Below are 22,249 nucleotides of genomic sequence, written 5' to 3'. Positions count from 1 at the left end.
GGGTATGTACCCTACACATCCCTATATGTGCCCAAACAGTGCCCTCCCTGTCCGCACTGCTATTTTTAGCAGTGTAGTGTCCCACTGTCTCTCCACGGTTGTAGCCTTGTGCTACTGCTAGGAAAGGCTCTGGCACTAGAGAAAGGCTCTGGCAGGGGAGAGGCAGTAGCGAAGAGCTCCAGCAGCTCCCCGTTGCCAGAGCCTTTCACTGCCACACGTAGCTACAAATCACAGTGTGAAGGTAGCCCACTTTTCACTGCAATATGTAGCTACACATACCCTACGTGCCACTGATAGTGTAGACAAGACCCAAAGGGGAGAGTTTACCTTAGCTTTGGTAAGCATCTGAACTTGGCAGGATTTATTCAGTCTGAGGGTCAGACCGCAGTTGGCTCTGCCTGTGTGCACAAGGTTGGAGAGTGTAGAAGACTCATTCTTCTCTCATGTGCCCCTTATAGGAAAGGGCCACACTTGCCGTCTGTGCGCTCTCTCAAGTGCATGGGCTGGTCTTACCTAATGCTGCTAGCAGCACTTGCAATCTCGAAAGCTGTGGGGAAGGGGCAGGGCTAAATCCCTGCCTGTTGCCCCCCTTGCACTGGCTAACAGAGCTGGCCATCTGTGGAGGGACGCACGCTCTGCACACCTCTAAGAGAAATAAGCACCGAGTATGACTCCTCTTCCTCTCTAGGGAGCTCTAGGAGGCAGTATCAGAGGTTAGTCTGTATCCACAAAAACAACAAGGAGTCCGGTGGCACCTTAAAGACTAACAGATTATTTGGGCATAAACTAGGAGGCAGTGTCCTTCCCATATGGCTTTCATAACACAGAGATGTCTCCAACAACAGCAAAACAATACTGTTAAGGTTCTTGAGGGCTTTAACTGCCTATGCTGCTGTTCCTTTTATCCCAGGCATGGACCCACTGTTCATGTCTTGTAGTCAAAGATAAATTGAAACTGCTGAGAGGACGCCAAATAGAAGTTAAATATTATAAAGACTGGCTAAGCTAGAAGGACTCAGTTATTTAAGTGAAAGTCTCCTTTTAATAAGTCCCCTGCTTTGCACTGATGCCTTTTGTTACTTTGTTTATTTTTTAATAAGCCAAAACAAATGAAAATGTCCCAGTTGTTAGCATTTAAAAAAATGCATCCACTGTGCATGGAGAGTGCGTGTTTCATATTCCACAATGAGTGAATGGCATTCATGGCCAGCAGTATATCCATGGAACGCTGGCCAGCAGCTTTATGGATTGATTTTAAAATGTGATGGAAATATACTGCATGTGCACAGTAGCCAAGTTTTCCAGTGTTAATAACTGGGACATTTCCATTTGGTTTTTGTTTATTAAAAAATGAACGGGAGGCCTAAGACCAGGCAGAGCCATCTGACTCCTGGTCTTGAAACCAGCCACAATTGCCTGCTTATAAAGTCTCCTTTAGATGGTCTGCCTAGACCACACGCAATTTACTTTTAGTTCCTTCATAAGCAACTAAATATGCTTTGTGTGGAAATGGGATGCTCTCTTTACTCTTATTTTGTAGTAACCATGCTCTACACCCAAACCTCCTCGTCCATTTCTGTAATTTTTGCTCTTTCTTGACAAACTTTACCAGCTGGGTATTCACTGTGGTCTGAAGTACCGGACCTCAGCCCCATTCTGCCATCAGGTAACAATTCTAACTGAAGCCAGCAGTAACTGCAAATAAATATCCAAGGATGATCTGGCTCTGTAAATATGGAATAAAAAAAATGATCTGTTAACAATTGCTCATGGAAAATGGTAAAGTTCATTGATAGAGATGACAGTATCTCCGCAGCAATGAGAAGGGGAAAATATAACAGGAGTTGAATATTTGCCAGTTGGATCCGAGGAAGATGCAGTAAGCAGCAGCTGGTTGCAAAATGGCCTTGGCTCTGCCAAATTTAAAGGGCCAGCCCCAGTATGGCATGCTGGGGAAAATGTTTCGCAGGGCAATGCTAAAATGGGGAGAATTACAAAGGAAGATGGTCCTGGGAAGACAGCTGCTTCTATGCAATAACCGATAAGAGAACAGTGCTAGATCATTGTCTCTCTAGTAAACTAGCCTTTAAAGAAAGTTTTAAGTTCCTTATAATGATTGATTGTATAGCATAAATTCTCTGACCCTTCAGTGGATACCTAAATGCTCCCACTGTTTCTTTGATGTGACCTGACCTTTTTCTGAATGGGGGTCTGTGTCATTCAGGACACAAGTAATTTTTAATACAAATTTTCTCCTCGCTTAAATCCCACAATCGTTGTTTCTAACATCCAAAAGGCAGGCTTTAGGGTCTATTCTTAGCACTTACATAACATGGTGTAACTTCAGATCATTTTACAGATATAAACCAGTTAACTAATCCTTGCTGTATCGTGGATTTGTATGCGTAGCTATAATTAATGTTAATAGGTATTACCTGCATATATTCCCAGATTATTAGTATTCATTTGCATTACAGTAGCACCCAAGAGCCCTGATCAGGATCGAGGCCCCATTGTACACAGGCATTATACAAGCACACAAAACAACCCTGGATCTGTTCTTAAGAGCTTACAGTCTCATTTTAGCAAAGATGCAAAACAGACGCAAAGCAACAGGAGGGAAGGGGGGACAGAAAATCAGGGTAAAAAATAATCACTTAGTTACCTACGTTAGCAACATGCATAACATGATGCTTCCAAATGATCTGAAAGTTCTTTCATTAAATAAATACATTACAAGTTCTCCAATACACAGAGTGTCTAATTAACGGATTGGACTATGCCCAGCACCATGGGGGCTTGATTCTTATTGGACAATACTATAATATAAATGTTTCTTAATAATAATAATCATACTAAATAAAATCAGTTATCCCCAACTGCTGCTGCTAGTTGGCTGATATCTGTTATGCATCACAGTAGAACTGATGGGAAAATAGACCCAATGACTGCAAACTGCCCTCAAACTAGAAAAGAAAACATATGCCTGTCCTTTTGAATAAGCATTGCTGTGTTTCAGCAAAAGCAGTCTCTTTTTAACCTCTTCCATTTTTCAGCCCGATAGGTCAACATTGGAAGTGGGCCCAACCTGCAATAGCAGATCTGAACCTCCTCAAACTTTGACAAAACTCAGATTCAAACTTCTCATCTTAGATCCCTCTTTGTAGATGGATCTGAAAGGGAATCATCTAAGAACACGATCTAGATCCAAACATCTCAGCTAACATCTATCGCCAGTCAACGCAGCACAGTGTAGCATAGCACAAAATATAAAACAATGCAAGTTGAAAGGGTCTGAAATTGCAGCTGCAAAATAGGTAGATGCAGACATAACTGTGCACAAAAGCCTCCCACATTTGCATACGTGCTGCGACATCCTCACTTGCATGAGTGCTGTAGGGGAGGGGACTCAGATATCATGCTCATTGCTATAGAAATGCCAATCAATAATTTTCCAGTGAAGTTCCCCATTTTGCATGCGCAATTATCCGCACGTGTTTCTTTTGCTGATGATTATAAATTTTGGTGCCTCACAATGATTCTTTTATTACCCAGAATGCTTGGTTTACCGAAAATTACATGATTACTTTAGGGGGGGGGGAAGGAGGAGAAGGATTGGAAAATTTAGAGATTGTTCTAGTCTTTTCTTCTGTGAAAAGTATAAAGACAACTTACAGCGCTTCTCTATCCTTTTGCTCAGTATCGCTATGGCTCTGAGCCAGCAAAACACAGTCCTGCAGCCTTTCATTGTGATCCTGTGCCAAGCACAGCAATATGAGGGAAGCATCAGCATAATCAGCACAATGTAGTGTCTCTGAGCCAGCAGGGATGTGTCACAGCTTTATACAGAATTCCCTATCTTTTTATTTCATTATGGAGACCACAGACTGGGATATTATGGGTCACCCAAAGGTCATGTTACAGAAAGCAGCTTCTTCTTAGTAAGATGAGCCCCTCTTTAGTATACTATTAGATTATTTTCCTTCTCTCCGTTGACTGCATGAAGGTGTGGGATGAATATTTGTCTTCTGAATTCTTTAAAAGTCTTTCCTTCTTTCTGTATTTTTTTCACAGAAGCACCTGTTTTCAGGGAACAGCTTCCCCCATTTAGACAAAGATTCCATACATTTACCAGCATGGCCACAAAGGGATAACATTTTCAAATATTTTCAAATTTCATTGGAAGTCCAGGGGACTTGGACTCCTAAGAGCCTGAATCACTGCTGAAAATTGGGCTTATGCTTCTAAGTTACTTAGACACTTTTGATGATTTTACTCATACTATGGTAGTGCTGCAAAGCACTTTAAACCTCAGTATTTCAATTTCCCATTTCCCCAGTCTGGGAATTATCAATCCAGGTAAAAATTAAACCTTGATCTTGCTCTAAACTTGGTGCATGCAGACTCCTGCCACCACAAAGAACCACCTCACACGACTGCAAGCATCCGCCTACATGAAGCTCGATGCGTAATGACGGCCTAAGATTATGAGAAATATTAATGACCAGGATTAATGCTTGGCCTATATAGATATGGAAACAAACTTTGCTGTAAGCAGCTGCACAGCACCTTGCAATGTCTGGGCTGTCCTGCACCAAAGATGCCAGGCACTATCTCCTCCTTCTCTTGTCTCCATGCCATCTTCTGTGTTAACCTTATACATGGAACATGCACCCCATCCTGGCTCAGGAAACTGCCTCCCTATTAGCATTCAATTTCCTTCTAAAAAAGATTAAGGGACTGATTATGATGCCACCTAAACCCTGTGAAGTAGGAGTGACTCCTTTAAAGCCTGTAGCATTACACCAGTGTGAATTCAGTGTCAGTTAGAGCAGGGCCGACGAGAGGGGGGAAGCCGGTACAAATTACCAGGGCCTGGTGGTCTGGAAGGAGGCCCGGGGCCCGGCTTTGTCGACCCTATTTAGCCAGTCCGCCCTTGCTGGGGGGGCCCGAAAATTTTTTTTCACCGGAGCCCGAACCCACTCTCGGCAGCCCTGAGTTAGAGGAGAATTAGGTCCATTTTTTCCCCACTTGCATTTTTTTTACATGTAATGGTGTTTTTTTGCAACACGATAGTTGTTGTATGTAACTGCCTCAATACTATTTCAATATATGTTAATTTAAACAGGAAGGAAGTTAGATTTATAAGGTCCCAATTCCCTCTCCCCCCCATCTTTTTTACATATGTGTCACAATTTCTTTCTATTGTTGTGGATTTCTTGTACAAAGTAACAGAAGACTTTGATGTAGAATTAACTGAACCTGTATTACTTATTCAGTTTTTGTTGGCCGTGTTTTTATTCTCCTGGCTTTGGTCGCAATGCACTACGTACACTGAATGGGAATTTTTCAAATGTTAATAAATACATTTTAAATAGGGAACAAAATGTAAACTCTAAGCCCACCTACAGCTACTATGGCAGGCTTGAATGGGGTGACTTTGTAGAATGCCGGAACATGGAATTAATTATAGAAGTACTGTAAATCTACCAATATTCTGCTGTTGTGTTTATACACTCACAACCCCCGCCCCCCCCCCCCACACATTTCCATTGTTCACAGGAAGAATTGCAGAAAATATGTGCCTGATGATGTCCCCGAGAGAGATCCAGAGGGAAAACCAAGATGTTTGTAATAACAGAGCTGGTCAACATTTTGTCTTTTTTTTTTTTTTTTTTTTTTTTTTTTGACAAAAATGTTGAAAGAAAATGAACAGCATTGGTTTTTTTTTTCAAATATTTTCAATCTTCTTTTCATTTTTTGAATGAACAAATTTGAAAGTTCAGAATTATTTCATTTTGAAAAATTTCATTTCCAGTGTAAAAAAAAAAGGCCAAAAATATTTAAAAGTAAGAGAAAGTGGGGAAAAAACATTTTCTCTCACTTTTTTCCTCTTTGCACTGAAAAAGTGTGGAAGAAGTGAGGTGTGAACTTTAGGGCGCAAACAAAACAAAACAAAAAAAGGAAAGAAACTGAGATGGGAAAGCCACTCTTACTTTTTTCTACTTTTTCCTGTGGGAAGAAAGAAAATAAGTTTGAAAGAGGTTCTGCCCCCGGCTTTCACTTTTTAATCTTTCCCCCCTACAGAAATAGTTAAAAAAAAACCAAAACAAACAAAAAACCAGCCAAAAAATCCCCATAACCTGATAGATAGTAGCATTTTTCCCACTATTTCCAAAACATTTTTTTTATTTTGAAGTTCCAAAATGTTTTTCTGAATTTTTTTGTTTAATTTTTTAAAATGAAAAATGTCAGAAAAGCTTTTTTTCTGTGTGATAAAAATCATATTCAATAAAATCCCATTTTTGAAGGGGGAGGAGGGAGAACAGCCCTGATACATAGCCATGGGGATACCTATAAAAGGCACACGCAGAGATGGATATGGTACAACCAAATAGCTAGACGTGATTAGAAAAAAGATCACACAAGTTTGTTCGCAGATTGAACAGGCAATACCCTGAATCTTAATAAACAAATCTCATTCTTCAAAGACCAGAATGTGAAACATTAGCTTTTTTTAATGTGCTACACAGACATCCCCTAAAATGTGTGTGACAGATTCTAGGACAATGAGCTTAGGACTTAGGATTTTTCTTTTGAGACTCTCTAACGTCAGATGTTTGAACCCTCCATAGAGGTCCAGAGGTATCTTTGCTGAATGACTCTCAGGTTACATCCCATGTGTCCTATTACAGAGAGACGGGATGTTTAAAGAGTTTGTGTCTATCTCTTTCTCTGAGAGAGAGGGAATGAGGGCCAGAGGCAGAGAGGTCCTACAAGGGAAAATTCTATTCTAGAAAAGCATGGAGAGAAATCTTATATTTTGTTACTGAAGTTACCAATAAAACCAAATCCCAGGAAGAAGGTAGATTTGGACGTCTTCCGAGTGTTAGTACTTTATTAGGAGCAGAGTGGGTTCATCACCAGCCTGCACAAGTACAACACAGAAGTGAAGGAAACTTGAAATGATGTAATGTTCCTTATTTAATATACATAATGCTTTCAGTGACCTGTTTCATGCTTTCACATTGCTAAATACATTTTAATTAAAGCTGGTTGAAATTTGGATGACATTTCAAAAATTAAAAAATTAAAAAGAATTCTGAAAAAAAGTTTTAATGAGATTTTCAGGATATTTTCCTCCTGTTTTTCAACCAATTCCAGAGGTGGTTGAAATTTAACATTTTAAAAAAAATCTATGAAATTTGGAAACAACAGGAATATGTTTCATGATTCCCCTCCCCCCTTTCTCAGCTATTTTTATGTACATTTCAAAAACACCTGCCACCATGGCAGTGTGTTTCCATTACTTACATTTAAAAGAACACTGAGTCCCTTAAACAATTACTCTTGTTAGGGAGACCCTTGAAAGGGCTCTTAGTTCCACTTGCTCAGTTAGAAAGCTACTCACTTAAAAGGAAGGATTTAAGCTATTTACTTTCCATGGTTCACAGAATCATCATTCCCACACTTAACTGTGAGACAACAATTTGGCCCTGTAGAACACAGATATAACTGGATGGAAAGCAGGTGATATTTCAAATAAGAAGGTTTTGTTGAAATAGCCATATTTCAGACCCATTTCTCCACATATGTTATGTAAATTCTTGTCCAAATATCTCAGATACAGATGTGCAACTTGTCAGTGGCTTACCTGTATCTCAGAGCAGGATTTTGCCATCCCTTCCAATTATCCAACAGGGCATCCGGTGCTGATATCAGCATGTACTAGGTGAACTACTATAGCTGGTTTCATAGTTTCATTCATTTCTATGACTGGCACAGCTGGTCAATAACTATGAAGTTGTTGATATGAATGATCTCGCTTTACAAAAGCTAAAACAGAGAGCCCTTTTCATGGGAACAACGCTCTTTCCTCCTGTTCTCTGAAAAACACACCACTGAAATGATTCTGAAGTACATTTCAGCTGCATACTTAACGCTTATCCTATTTCTGACTGATACGCAATGAAATCCAAATTTCTGTGGATAATGCTGTTCTTTGTTTCCTCCAACTCTCATATCTGAATGTTTGGCTATTAATTGATAATATATTACATAGGATTTGGTAATCAGAAATACTGGCATCCTATGCAACTGTATTAACTGAATTTGCTTGTGTTTTTTAGACTTAAATTTCATGTTTCATTCCAAGGTTTTACAACCACATTTTTATTTCCAAGCCTTTGCTAATGAAGAATGTTTGTGGCCAAAATACAGGATAAAATAAAATTTTATGATCTTAGTTGCACGTTAGTATAAGGTCATTAGATTTGGCAGACCAGGAGTACTTACTTGTAGTTTGATACCAAGTCATTGTTTCCAATTTGATCCACTTGGGCATTTAGAACAATAAATGTTAAGCTTTCAGATATTACAATATAGTAAATTTCAGTTAAGTGTGAGATTAAATATAGGTTCATCTTATACCTCTCTTGAATGAGTTGTAGTTAGTTGGCTTGGTTTTTGTTCTTTAATTTTATATTGTTAACCAAGAGGTTCTCATGAGAATAAAGCAGTGAATTTCTTGTTTCTCACACTGACCCCATCTTGTGTTGTGGTGCCATTGGGTCTCACCAGGTAAGCAGAGCTAAGTCAGGTTGGAACTAGAACGGGAAGTTACATACCTCAGGAAAGAAAGCATTCTTGTGATTCAGTAGGTGGCACTCTTCTCTTTGAATCTGTATGTGGAGATGCCATCTTCTGACTGATAGTAATAATAAAATTAAAATATAATTAATGGAGATATCCTATCTCCTAGAACTGGAAGGGACCTTGAAGGTCATCGAGCCCAGCCCCCTGCCTTCACTAGCAGGAACAAATACTGATTTTGCCCCAGATCCCCAAGTGGCCCCCTCAAGGATTGAGCTCACAACCCTGGGTTTAGGAGGCCAATGCTCAAACCACTAAGCTATCCTGTGTAAGTCTGTAGGTAAGTAAATGACAGAAAGGTAAGAGAGGTGTCATTTGACTCATACAAATCTACAGACTCATAATTCCAATAGAGTCACCCTCTGCAGTGTGGCAGGGAGGTCTCACAGCTTTCACCCACCCACATGAGCTCCCAGCTCCAGGTCCTCGGTGACTGGAAATGTTGATAATGTCATTGGAAATGGGTTGAGTTGGATATCGTTTGAAAGCCCTTTCTTCCATGAATACAATGGTACCAAACCATGACAAACCTAGAACAATTATGTAGATATATTGTCATGGGGGGGGGGTCACTCACCACTAGTGGCGCCTCCTGCTGGGCATGCTGGGGATTATCTCCAGCCAGGCCACCCCTCCGCAGCGTCTCGCCCATTGTCCTCTCACCCTGTGGACGCCCCTCACTGCAGGAACCACAGCCTCCTCTTCATGACTCAGCCTTCTGGCTGGGTCACCATATATGTTTCCCCCCTTCTGGGGGAGGTGTAAAAAAGTCTTTCCAGGACTCCCAGGCAGTCTGCTGTCCTCTGCCTGGCCTGTGCCATGCCCCCAGTGGCTAGTAGGGGAACCCAGGTCTGCCCTCTACTCTGGGTTCCAGCTCAGGGGCTCTCCGGTCCGCAGCCAAGCTCTGCACTCCTATTCCTATTCCCCTGAGCCTTCACCTACTTTCCTGGTTAACCCCCCTCTGGGTTTGTCCAACTCCCTCCACTCAGGGAGAGACTGCAGCCTACTTCCCTGCAGCTTCCTTCTGTTGACAGCCAACTGGCTTTATAGAGGCCCCACCTATTCCTGTCCAGCTGAGCCTGCTTCCAATTAATTCCAAGCTCCAGGGCTTCTCCTCCAGGTGCAGCCTGTGGAGTTAGTTGGCTTGCCTGCCATCTTAACCCTTTCCACTCCTGCATGGGGTGGACACCCCATCACATATATATTCAAGAAAATGTTTAAAAATCAACTTTTTAAAATTATACTTTAACCCAGGCAAGTCAAACCCAGCCCTCACAAATTGTAGCCCTCAACAGACAATACTGAGTTATCAGTTAATGCTCAAAACATGATACCCTATTAATTTTTTTAATGTTACAGTTTACGGTAAAAGAAAGGAGTCCTCCAAGTTGATTTGCCATCACCAGCAAAAAAGAAGCAGCTTTGTTTATTATAAGTTGTAAAGAGGCACTGGTTAAGATGTCAGCATCCAGCCAGAAATTACTGGAATCCATCTGCAAAAGGTATCCACATAGTTAGGTAACAGACATGATATAACATAATTAATTATAACCCCAAGGTTATGTATTACAAAATCCATGTTTTACTTTGGTCTTGATCATTTTTTTGGCATCAATGAGGAGATGAAGAAGTAGTAGCTGAATGGGGAGGTGACTGAGTACACCTCTACCTCGATATAACGCTGTCCTTGGAAGCCAAAAAATCGTACACCCCCCCACACACCACCCGGAGCACTGCTTTACCGCTTTACATCCGAATTCGTGTTATATTGGGTCGCGTTATATCGAGGTAGTGGTGTAGTAGCTGAATCTTTGGAGCATATCACTGTGGAGGCCCTGATTAAACATAATGCTCGGTGGTAAGAAGTGCTGTAAGAAGTGCATTCATACACTGAATTTGGCAAAATCAGAGAGGAAGTACTCTGAGCATCAGGAGAAAGCTGAAAATGCCAGGACAAGTGCGAGCTGTGAGTAAGACTCACCTTATACTCGGTCCCATGGCATATGTTTCGAGAGGAACACTTGCTTCTTCTGTGGTAAGTCAGAAGGCATCCATGAAGCACAGTTTCAACACACGAGACAGATGAGAAACTGTATGAAGCAGTCAGTCTTAGTTAGAATGTTGCATGTAAAGTAAAGTTAAGCAGGCACAATGACCCCAAAAATGCCCACGCATACAACATTGCATATCACATCAAGAATGTATGTAATGTGTTGCATCAAAAGGTAAAAGCAACAGAAACAAATACTGATTTTTACTAATGCAAACTGTATGACTCAGCTGGAGTTCATAAATTGCCTTGGAGAGGACCTAATGGATGGGGAAATTGTGGCAATGGTCGATGTAGGAGCTAAGTATAGAGAAATATGTGCTTTGAATGGGCATGAAGAGAAACAAATTCTTAGCAGAAAGGCTCTTAAAGCACTCATTGAAGACAGGGGATATGGATGTAGTTTTTATCAATCCTTCCTGCAGAAATGAATCACAGCTCATACCCATAAAAGCTGCAAAAGACATGGCATTATCATAAGCAGAAGAATGTCAAAAGAAATAAGACTGTTTGTAGCTGCTAAATTTTTTGTGGAAAAGCATTTAGTCCTGCAATACATGTGTGTTTCAGGGATCCATAGCTGATGGCAAATAAATAATACCCTGGGACCTGTACTTCTTTAAGGGGTGCTGGAGCTCAAGGCTGCCATTTTATCACAAAGCCTCATGTACAAGTGCTTGAATGAAAGGCAAGTTTCTGACACATACCCGACAACTGTGCAGTCTATGGATAATCTACCTCTACAAGTGGCTGTTAATTTAAGAATTCATTCCAAAAGCTATGCAGCCTATGCACAGCACTGGATCTGCCGTGGACTACACCAAAGTACTCTGCCTGGAGAAAACAATTGTAAATGAGGTTCTTCACTCCATGGAACTCAATGAAGGGTTGTACATTCCCCCAGACCTCGTCAAGGGTAGGCTTATATTTTGTGCTACCAATAACTTAGACTTCCTTGAAGATACAGCAGATGGCAAAGGAACCCTTTATGCTACTGTTATGGTCTGCTATCAGGAGCTTATTAATGAAGACCAATCCCAACTTCAGGTGCTGTCTGGACCAGCAAAGAACATTCTGTGAAGGAGCTTCCAGATTCGCTTACTTTCCTACCAAGGTCCAAACTTTCTGAAGTCCAGTTTTCAATGAAGCAGCAGTTAAACTGGCTATAGTAAAGCCTTCTACATTCATTAACCTTGACCACACTTGGTTATTATGCAAAAGTGGGATGCACTCCAGAGGTAAAAAATCACTGAGTACATCTGCAGCTGTTGAGATAGAAGATGTACTCTCAAATGATCCGACACTGAGGACATACCATACTGCACCATTTCAGGAGAAATGTACATGCCAACATGGTTAGCCTTTAACTTGGCCCTACACAAGGTGCCAGAGTGAATTACTTATGTATGTCAATCATACATAGTCCTGCTGATTGGTCAGTTTGCTCAGAAAATTGACACTAACACGGGTTGCATTTACACCTAGTATCAAGAAGCAAATGATCAAGCAATGGTATGTCTCCAAGATAAGTGAGTGCATCCAAAACTACCCTCCCTTATCGGGCTTAGTTTGATCTTGGAGGATAGACTGATCACACCAGTAATGTGTGAAATTCCATGTGTTCCTGAATCAAGCCTTTAGCTAATAAAATGCTTGGGTGCAAAGACCAGATGTTCACCACCCTGGAAATGTGTGGCCAGCTGCCTGCCTTGTACGAAGATGTGCTAGTCTGGTGCAGATGAGGATCAGCGTAACATTATGTCTGGCAGTGGTGCCCTAGATGAAGACAACAATTATGATAAGCTTGATGAATACATGTTCTCAGTCCTATATGTCAAGGCTAACTTCCCTAGGATTACCAAAGATCAATGTCTTTTTAATGTAAGCACTGCACCCCTGTATTAAAGTATAATTTAAAAAAAACTGATTTTTTAAAATATTTTCTCAAATAGTTTCTCATGTTTGGTACCATAGTGTTCATGGGAAAAAGGGTTTTCAAGTGATATCCATGTCGACCCATTTTTGATGGTGTATTATCAACATTTCTAGCAATGAGAGGACCTGGAGCTGGGAGGTAGAAGTGGGGGAGCATGCTGCAGAGGGTAACACCTTTGAAATTATGATTCTGTAAATTTTTACAAATCAAATGACACCTCCATTACCTTTCTATCACTAACTTGCCCACGGAATGAGCTTTTATGACATTGTGATTCCAAACCAGTGGTGGGCAACTTGCGTCCCACGGGTGCAGATAGCCCACCGCTGTCTCAGATTATGAGTGGTAAAATGAGATCCTGGCCATTTGTGCTAAGTAGAAGATCTCTTCATACTTTGGAAAGGGTAGGAGTTAATTCCAGTGCCCTCGCCAAATGCCAATTACAGGAACAAGTAATTATGTTAGTATGTACCAGCAATTAAACATTATTACACAATTTCTAACAAACACTCAGTTAACCTATGCAATCACTAGAAAGTGATAAGAAGTAACTTATTGTGTTGTGTAATTAAAAATTACTACTTTCTTTGAGTACAGGACTACCTCACCCAGTTAAAAGGCATAATGAACCACCTCTAACGTGGTGAGTTACATATTTATCTCTTCACCTCATTATCTCCAAACACGATGCGGCCAACTCAAACTCAGTAGGACAAAAACTGAACTCAGGGCAGAATCCATTGGAGCTATGTCAGTTTATACTAGCTAAACTGATCTCTCATATTTTCTCTCAAACCCTATCCACTGCTTCCCTTTTCTTTCACTGTTGGCTATTTATCTACCTTCTGCTACTCAGGTTCACAGACCTGCATCCTCTTTTGACTTATTTTCTCCTCCTCCCACCATGTTGTCATTAAGTTTTGCTAGTTCAACAATCGCCATACTCCATCTGTTCTTCTCTGCTCCCACCATAAAGACCTTTGCCCTCATCCCTAACACCCTCATCCCTGGGCTTCTGACTCTTATTTTGTTCCCCGTCAGTCCATCCAAAATAAATACAGTTAATTGGACGAAAGCCATCAAACAATCCTAGTAGTCGTGAATATTTCATTCATGAATATAAATAATTTGTCTAAATGCAGATTCCATCTCTTTGCTAAGTAAATACCAGAAGCTTGAAACATGGGAGGGGCTTTCATGAAGCAGAGGCCTGCTTGTTGGGATGTTACTGTGACACTGGCAGACCAGAAGCCAGCTCATGCCAAGGCTCTTTGGTCTCAGCTGAACCCTGACAAATACATAGCTGGAAACCCGGCTGGCTCACATGTGTGGTAGAATTGTTAAAATAGATGTTAAGTTGATAAGAATGTGTTTAGTGTTTAAACTTGATGAAACGCTTGTAGGATGTTGCATGGAGTAATCTCACTTATAACATCTGTACCCCATGCTGTAAGGTTATAGTGCATGTTTGCATTATGAATCTCTGTAGTTGTAGAAGTCATCAAACAGGAAAGGAGCATTAATTAATGTGAAGGCTGGCTTCCTACAGAAGGGGGTAGGTCCTGCCCACTAAGAAGTCCTATTGAAATCAAATGATCCATTGTGAAACATCAAAGAACAAGGACTTTGTTAATTGCCTTCCCCCTCTCCACCCCATTAAGACGAGGCATGTGCCTGAACTCATCCCACCAGCTTGAACTCTGGAGAAAAGGGGATCCCTAACAAGAAGCAATTGGATCTCTATTCTGCTTAGGCTTTGGGAGGGCATGATTTCTAGGCATAAGCAAGGGATCTCCAGCAGCTTAGCCTGGCTAGCCCTAAAGGACATATAGAACTTGCTTTTTACAGCAGCTTCTATCAATTTTTAGAACCTAAGTCTATAACTCAGGTGTTTATGTATGTTTACCTGCTTTAACCTTCTTAGTTAATAAATCTTTAGTTAGTTTATTGTAGGATTAGCTACAAGTGTTTCTAAAGTGCAGTTGACCTGGGGTAACTGACTGGTCCTTTGGGATTCAGAGTAACTTGAATATTGTTGTGATTTTTGGTGTAAGGGACCATCTGTCACAAAGGCAAGCTTGCATAGGCAGCAAGATAGACCAGAGTACCCAAAGGGACTGTCTGTGACTCAATGGTTAGGCTGTTATAGAACATAAGAATGGCCACACTAGGTCAGACAAAAGGTCCATCTAGCCCAGTATCCAGTATCCAGAGGAAATGAGGTAATCCTCAAGTGATCCATTCCCTGTTGTTCATTCTCAGTTTCTGGCAAACAGAGACTAGGGACACCATCGCTGCTCATTCTGGCTAATAGCCATTGATGTACCTATCATCTATGAATTTATCTAGTTCTTTTTTAATCTAGTCTTGGCCTTCACAACATCCTCTAGCAAAGAGTTCCACAGGTTGATTGAGTTGTGTGAAGAAATACTTCCTTTTATTTGTTTTAAACCTGCTATCAATTAATTTCATTTGTTGACCCCTAGTTCTTGTGCCATGAGAGAGTAAATAACACCTCTATATTTACTTTTCCAACACCAGTCATGATTTTATAGCTCTCAATCATATCCCATTTTAGTCGTCTCTTTTCCAAGCTGAAAAGTCCCAGTCTTATTAATCTCTCCTCATAATACTCCTAATAATTTATGTTGCTCTTTTCTGAACCTTTTCCAGTTCCAATATATCTTTTTATATCATGCAGTATTCAAGATGTGGGTGTACCATGGATTTATATATAGGCAACATGATATTTTCTGTCTTATTATCTATTCCTTTCTTAACAATGCTCAACATTCTGTTAGCTTTTTTGACTGCCGCTGCACTTTGAGTGGATGTTTTCAGAGAACTATCCACAATGACTCCAAGATCTCTTTCTTGAGTGATAACAGCTAATTTAAACCCCATCATTTTATATGAATAGTTGGGATTCTGTTTCCCAGTGTGCATTACTTCCCATTTGTCAACATTGAATTTCCATCTGCCATTTTGTTGCCCAGTCGCCCAGTTTTGAGAGATCCTTCACAGTCTGCCTGGGACTTAACTATCTTGAGTATTTTTGTATCATCTGCAAATTTTGCCACCTCACTGTTTACCCTTTTTCCATAGCACCTGAGGAGTTTACACTTGGTACCTGGTTGGTGAAATCTAATGACAGAACTCTCAACCAGTTTGTGATTTGTGCCTTCCCTCTTAACGGTTTGCCCTGAGGTTGGTACTCACACTCTTGACCCACTCTAAACAGCTTGACAGTTACTTCCAGGGATATGCCAACCTATTCTAAAGTCTGATCTTTCAAAACCAGAACCACTGTTGGGTTCAGATAAAAATGGACCTGGATCCAGAGTTTGGCTTTTGCAAAACTAAAATCACCCCTTTTTAGTGCCCATCTCAATTATCAACATCGTGGAATTCTTCTGGAGGTGAAATTCTGCTTTTCTCTTAGTAACTGTGCAACTCATTAACTGCTAGGGACAAAATTCTGCCCTGGCACCACCAGGGCTGCCTAAGAAGTTGGCCTTAGTATTTTACATCAAACACCGTATCAATGAAAACAGTAAGTTCATGAATTAACTATTCAGTAGAAAGTGAAAGTTTATTTTCTGCATCCCTTCAATTTTTCACCTTTTATTATAGCATAGTAACCTACTGGCTGGGGGTCTCATGGTAGTTAATGACCCACCAGGTTAAGGGTCTGCTTAGGTCTGGTTTCTTTATTAAGTTCCAGAAAATGACTGACACAAAAGCCATTATTCTTAGAGCAGTGTAGTGCAGGGATAACCAGGAAGCAAATTTTCTAATTTATCAAAAGTTTTGAATTAGTTTGCAGTGCAATTAGAAAAAACAAGTCAGATTTTCAAACACTTGCAGAGAAACGTACATTTGCACTTTTATGCCTTAAATGTGTAAATCCCACTGCATTTTGAATAAGGCGGGATTTGACCAGACATGAACCAATATAGACAGAATCATAGACGTGTAGGGCTAGAATGGACCTCAAGAAGTGATCAAGTCCAGCCCCCTGTGCTGAGGTAGAACCAAGTAAACCTAGATCAGGCAAACGTACATGCAAATCCTGATCTGATCATGCTCTCAGCCCTATGTGAGCACAAATGATCATGCACATTTCCATGCATGCAATTGGCCATGCACACTTGAAAATATAGGTCAGTATTGAGTTAAGCTGACCATAGAATAATCTTCTGTCAGTAACTGCTTTCTAATTCAATATTAAATACAAATATTTATTTAAGAGGTATGTATTAGTTCTGTTTAGGCAAGAATTATTGGTATGGAGGAGTGAGGGAACTTCTAAAATCATTCTTCCTTTGATGCAAGAATGAGGCTGTCCTGCAGTGATCAGATTTGCATGCCAAGTCACTGCAGCTTTGAAGGCTAGCAGCAAGCTTTACACATACTGTGAGCTGCTGACTTCATCAGATAAAAGTTTAGTACTTCTGAATAAACTTAAAGTGAATCATGAGCTCAGTGTTGACATGGATTGTTTCTCCTAAACAACATTTCAGGCTTCTTACAAGTCCTTTTCTCGGGAGAAATAATGCATTTTTTTTTCATTTATACGTGGGATTTTAACATTCCTTCTCAATGACAGAAGAATGATCCTGCAGTAAAGCCAGTGAACTGGGACACAGGACAGGATTCCTGTATGGAATTATTCTGATCATCTAGTCTGAACTCTAGATCTAGGTTCAATTCCTGATTAGGTCATGGACTTCCTATTTGACGTGGGGCAAGTAATTAATGTAACATCTCTTTGTCTCTGTTTCCCCTCTGTAAAATGAACTTAATTCAACGGAAACCTCTGAACTTCAGGAATTTCATCTAAATCAGGCATTGATCCAAACCGTCCTGATTTGGGTTTTATAAAACCAAAACTCAATACGATTTTACAATACCAAAACCACACCCTGATTTTGTCACAGCTACAGCATTCTTGGTACATTCACAGCTAAAATACTTAATTTAGTGTTGGTTTCCAGTAGTTGATTATTTTACAATATGAAGGGTCTATTCCTACTCCCATAGAAGTCACTGACTACCAATGGAGCATGACTATAACCTTAACCTGAGAAAGGCACAGAATTATATTTCTCTAATGGCTCTGTACCCACAAAACACATTGTGATGATGGCATCCTAAAGTCCTTTAGTACTTCAGGGACTAAATGGAGCTGAACCTGCCTATTAAGTCAAATTTTGGATTGTTGTAAATGGGTTCAGTTCCCCTAAAGCTGACTTTTGACTCACAAGCAAGTTCAACTGTCTTGAGTACTTAAAGTAAGCTCTGAATTTGGCCCATAATAAAAGCTGATAAATGAAATTCCACTTACAGTACAGAATGAAGATCCCGAATTGTTTTAGTCCACAGCAATTCTACCTATATATCCATCCAGCTATTTATGTGGTCCTCAGCAACACAGGATCTAAGTACCTCCAACAAGTTAAAAAGATGACAATGTGCTTGCTCGCGCTCTCTCTTTCTCCTTCCTTTCTCTGACACCAAGGAAAAGGCTTAGGCGTTTTGGTGTTATTGGTTTTTGTTTGTAATGACTCTTTAAGAATGAGGGTACTATTATGGAAAATATTGACCAAAGAGCTGTTTTTTTGTAGTTACTTGCTATTACCAGTTTGCAAAGGATCTGTTTGCAAATGAATTCTAGTCACAGTGCATCTCCTCAGACACTGATGTTGGTCTGTAAAAATTGATTTATCTCTAGGAGGCTTTGGTGGTGACAACCTCTACTTCCTTCTAACTTATTGCTATTCAGGTAGAAACCTTCCAGAATAACTTTGCCTTATTTTCTATTTGAGAATCTTGGGGAATTATCTAACCTGCCTCCATCAGTCTTGCTTCAAGGATTCTGATTTATCATTGTCTGAGTGTCTGAACTGTCAAACAATCTTGCTTTCTATTCTATTCTAAAGGGTTCTTATACTGCCTCATCACCTTAGTATCTTAACACCTTCCTGTAGGGCAGGGATCGGCAATGTTTGGCACGCAACTCGCCAGGGTAAGTACCCTGGCGGGCCGGGCCAGTTTATTTACCTGCTGACGTGGCAGGTTCGGCCGATTGCAGGCCCCACTGGCTGCGGTTCGCCGTCCCGGGCCAATGGGGGCAGCGGGAAGCCGCGGCCAGCACATCCCTCGCCTGCGCCGCTTCCCGCCGCCCCCATTGGCCCGGGACAGCGAACTGCAGCCAGTGGGGGCTGCGATCGGCCGAACCTGCTGCGTCAGCAGGTAAATAAACTGGCCCGGCCCACCAGGATGCTTACCCTTGCGAGCCGCGTGCCAGAGGTTGCCGACCTCTGCTGTAGTGCATTAAGTGAGGTGACTAACCTGTCACATGTGGTTTATTCTCTCCTTCATCCCCTTCTTTATTATTATGACATCCAAGAATGAGCGAGACTAGAGACAACTCTGTGGTAAAAGATAGACTATGGTAAGTTGCAAATAGCAGAAAGTCAGAGCTGATTAAAGAACTACACAAAATATTCACTGTCCCCTTGAAATTCAAAAATTTTCAACCATCTCTGCCATAAATGATTTATACACAAAGATGCACATTTAGAAGAGAGAGTCCAAGAGAGTTGAAGTTGATTTAACCTTCTCGTCTTTTCAGCTGTAAGTTACACCTTTACACTTGCATCTATTTACCAAGGAACAAATTACACCTCATTATACATCACTTTTGAAGTTGGCCCAGTGAGTCTCCATTTGTGTAATTTACAAGTTAATGAGATGGCTATAGGAGAGAAATCAACTAACAGGCATTATTCCTAATTATATGGTGGAATTAATCTCTATTTTAACTGAGACAATTACTTCACGAGGGTGTATGGTAAATTAAACCAAATTAGAGTCCATCACTTACTGACATATAAATTAAGCTGTTTAATCCTTACTGTGACATTACACCTTATATTCTTTATGGAAATATGGTAATGATATAAATATCATATAACTAATATATACTTTATGCAAGATGGGTCTTGTAAGGTATCATTGGAAAGGTTATAATTTACTGAATGTTTTTATCCAATTTGTATGCCTGCCTGTATCATTGTTGTATCTGGTAATATTGATGTAACCGCTTTGGGGTTTAGAGAGCATGGCCCCTTTAAATCTTTTTCCTAGGGGGGGAGGGGGAGAGTAAGAAAAAAGGAGGGAAACTCTGGGGGGCAGCGCTGGAGCTCCAGGGAGAGGGAGAGGCAGCGGCAGCCTGCAGGCCCTGGAAAAGTGAAGCAGCAGAGAACCTGTCCGAGGCCTGGGACGGACAGGGCTGATCGGGGACACCCCAGCAGAGGAGCCAGGAGGAGCACTGTGCCAGGGAGGAATCACCCGAGAAGGACAGCCCGGAGCTGGACCCAGTATCACGGCTGCCCAGAGCTGCATGGGGCTGTGAGTACTGGGGCTTGTGACTCTGCATTGGGAACAAGGAGGGAGGCTGTAGCTAGTTAAGTGGGGAGGTGGTCGCTCTGTGTGGCTTTGCAGAGAGCGGCAGAAGAGGGCACCAGAGGGGTTTGTTGGGGGAAAGTTCATTGGTGCTGAAGACGACCAGGAGCACCCAAGACTCACCACTGGGCTGGAACTTTGCTCAAGGCTCCTGAACTCTGTGTGCAGACACATTGCTCAGTGTCTGCCCTTCCAGCCTGTGCTACCACTGGGCCTGTGGGGCCTTGGTTTGGATGCAACCCTATTTTACCGCTCCCCCTATATTTCCCCTTGTTGTTTTTCTCCTCTCATCCCTCTGTAAATAAATATTTCCCTTTGTTATATCCATTGTGCTTTTCCTGTGGGTGTGGGTGTTCACTCTGGAGGGGTTGGAACAGGTGCCTCTGCGGTGGAAGGGATTTCTCCTGCTGCATTCCTGCGCATGCCATCTCTTGGCCAGAGCTGCCTGCAGAGCAGACTCCATCTTGGCCACGAGGGCGCTAAAGTTACATTGACTATGTCTCTGTTTTTCAAATGTGCCATGTTGGATGAAGCCAAACAATGTTAATAGCTTATTGAGGAAATGCACACAAGCATAAGGATTACCCCAGGAACTGTGTGCAATAGAAATCTCTCAGAGATAGCCCTACACAATGGGAACTGTTTGACCCAGGTCACAGCAAAAAAGCTTTCCAGCAAGTAGGGGGAAGATATAAAAGAGGGACAATGACAACGTGAAGGATCCTCACTCTCCCTACAAGAACACACCTGAAAACACCAGAGGAACAAAGACTGAACTGTGAGACGCGATGGTCCCCGGCTATGATCTTTAGCCTGTATAAGAAAACCTGGGAAAGTCAAGGCAACTTGTGCCTTAAGAATCTGCCAGCCTGTTTATCACTCAGGGTGAGACTTTGCTAATTTGTATCCTACCTATCTAGTGTGTCAAGCTTAATTTGCGTGTTTTGTTTCATTTGCTTAGTAATCTGCTTTGTTCTGTTTGCTATCCCTTGGAACCACTTAAAATCTGCCTTTTGTAGTTAATAAAATTTATTTTGTTTATTATTAAACCCAGTTTCTGTAATTTCTAAGGCGCGGGGGTGGAAGTTGTGCATACCTTCGTCCACATTGAGGGAGGAGACGGATTTCATAATATATCTTTGGGTCTGCACTTCAAGGGAGGTGGATACCTGTGTGCTGGCGCAAGTCCCTTAAACTGAGATTTCCCAGAATTGAACTGCAGCTGAGTGTTGGAGGAGGCTTTAATAGCCTGGCTCAGCAAGACAGATTAAAGAGGGCCCAGGCTGGCAGAACAGGTAGACTCAGTGGTAACTCAGCACATCAGGTGGTATCCCAAGGGGTTCAACCTGTCACACTTACCTCTTGATTTTAGTTTGAATTGGCATTTGTCAGCAATGCTGCTTGTGACTCAAATTGCATTTCCTCAAATACAGGGTGTAATCTGACTCCTTCTTGCCATGTTCAGTCCAAGAATCCCACAAATTTATTGCAATATCAACATTAAAACATTCATCTTCAACAAATCATACAGTTATTATTTATGTTCAAAATGGGAGCCCCGTGGTGCTAGACGCTGTACATAGACACTGTAAAAGGCATTCCCTGCCCTGAAGAAATTACCATCTAAATAGACCAGACTGACAAAGGATAGAAGACAGGAAGGAACTGAGGCACATACAGATTAGGCAACTTGTCCAAGATCACACTGAGAAGTCACTTACAGAGTTAGGAATTGAACCCCAATCTCCTGAGTTTCAGTCCAGTGCTTTAATCACAATTTTGAGTATACATAAAGATAAATGATATGTACAGCTATGATGTTTGACAGTTAGTACCTGCTGTGACTCTGGGTGAAATCCTGGCCCCACTGAAGTTGAGGGGAATTTTGCTATTGACTTCAATGAGGCCAGGATTTCACCCCTGTGAGTCTCAGGTGCTTAGGGCTGCGGAAGTTTGCTTTTAGAACATGGCTGCCCCTTTCTACTGAGAAACTTTCATCACATGTTCTTATGGACTACAAGGCCACTAAGGCTTCATTCTGTGTTCAAGGCATGATACCTTCAATTTCTCTCTACTTCAATACGCAAATAATTTATAATCAAAATCAACTGCAACTTTTTTCATGTTTTTCATTCCAATTG

At 41.3% G+C, this 22,249-nt stretch overlaps 1 long non-coding RNA gene across 1 annotated transcript in view; it reads left to right on the top strand.

Annotated features, from left to right (window-relative positions):
* LOC117875324 overlaps positions 1-22,249 on the top strand; it is a 101,616-nt gene that overhangs the window by 67,155 nt on the left and 12,212 nt on the right. The gene's annotated exons all lie outside the window — the stretch shown is intronic.

This window comes from Trachemys scripta, chromosome 3, assembly GCF_013100865.1.
Source record: "Trachemys scripta elegans isolate TJP31775 chromosome 3, CAS_Tse_1.0, whole genome shotgun sequence".
In the NCBI taxonomy this organism is placed as follows: domain Eukaryota; kingdom Metazoa; phylum Chordata; order Testudines; family Emydidae; genus Trachemys; species Trachemys scripta.
Note: the sequence above shows the minus strand (reverse complement) of the source record. Positions and strands in the feature narration are given on the sequence as shown.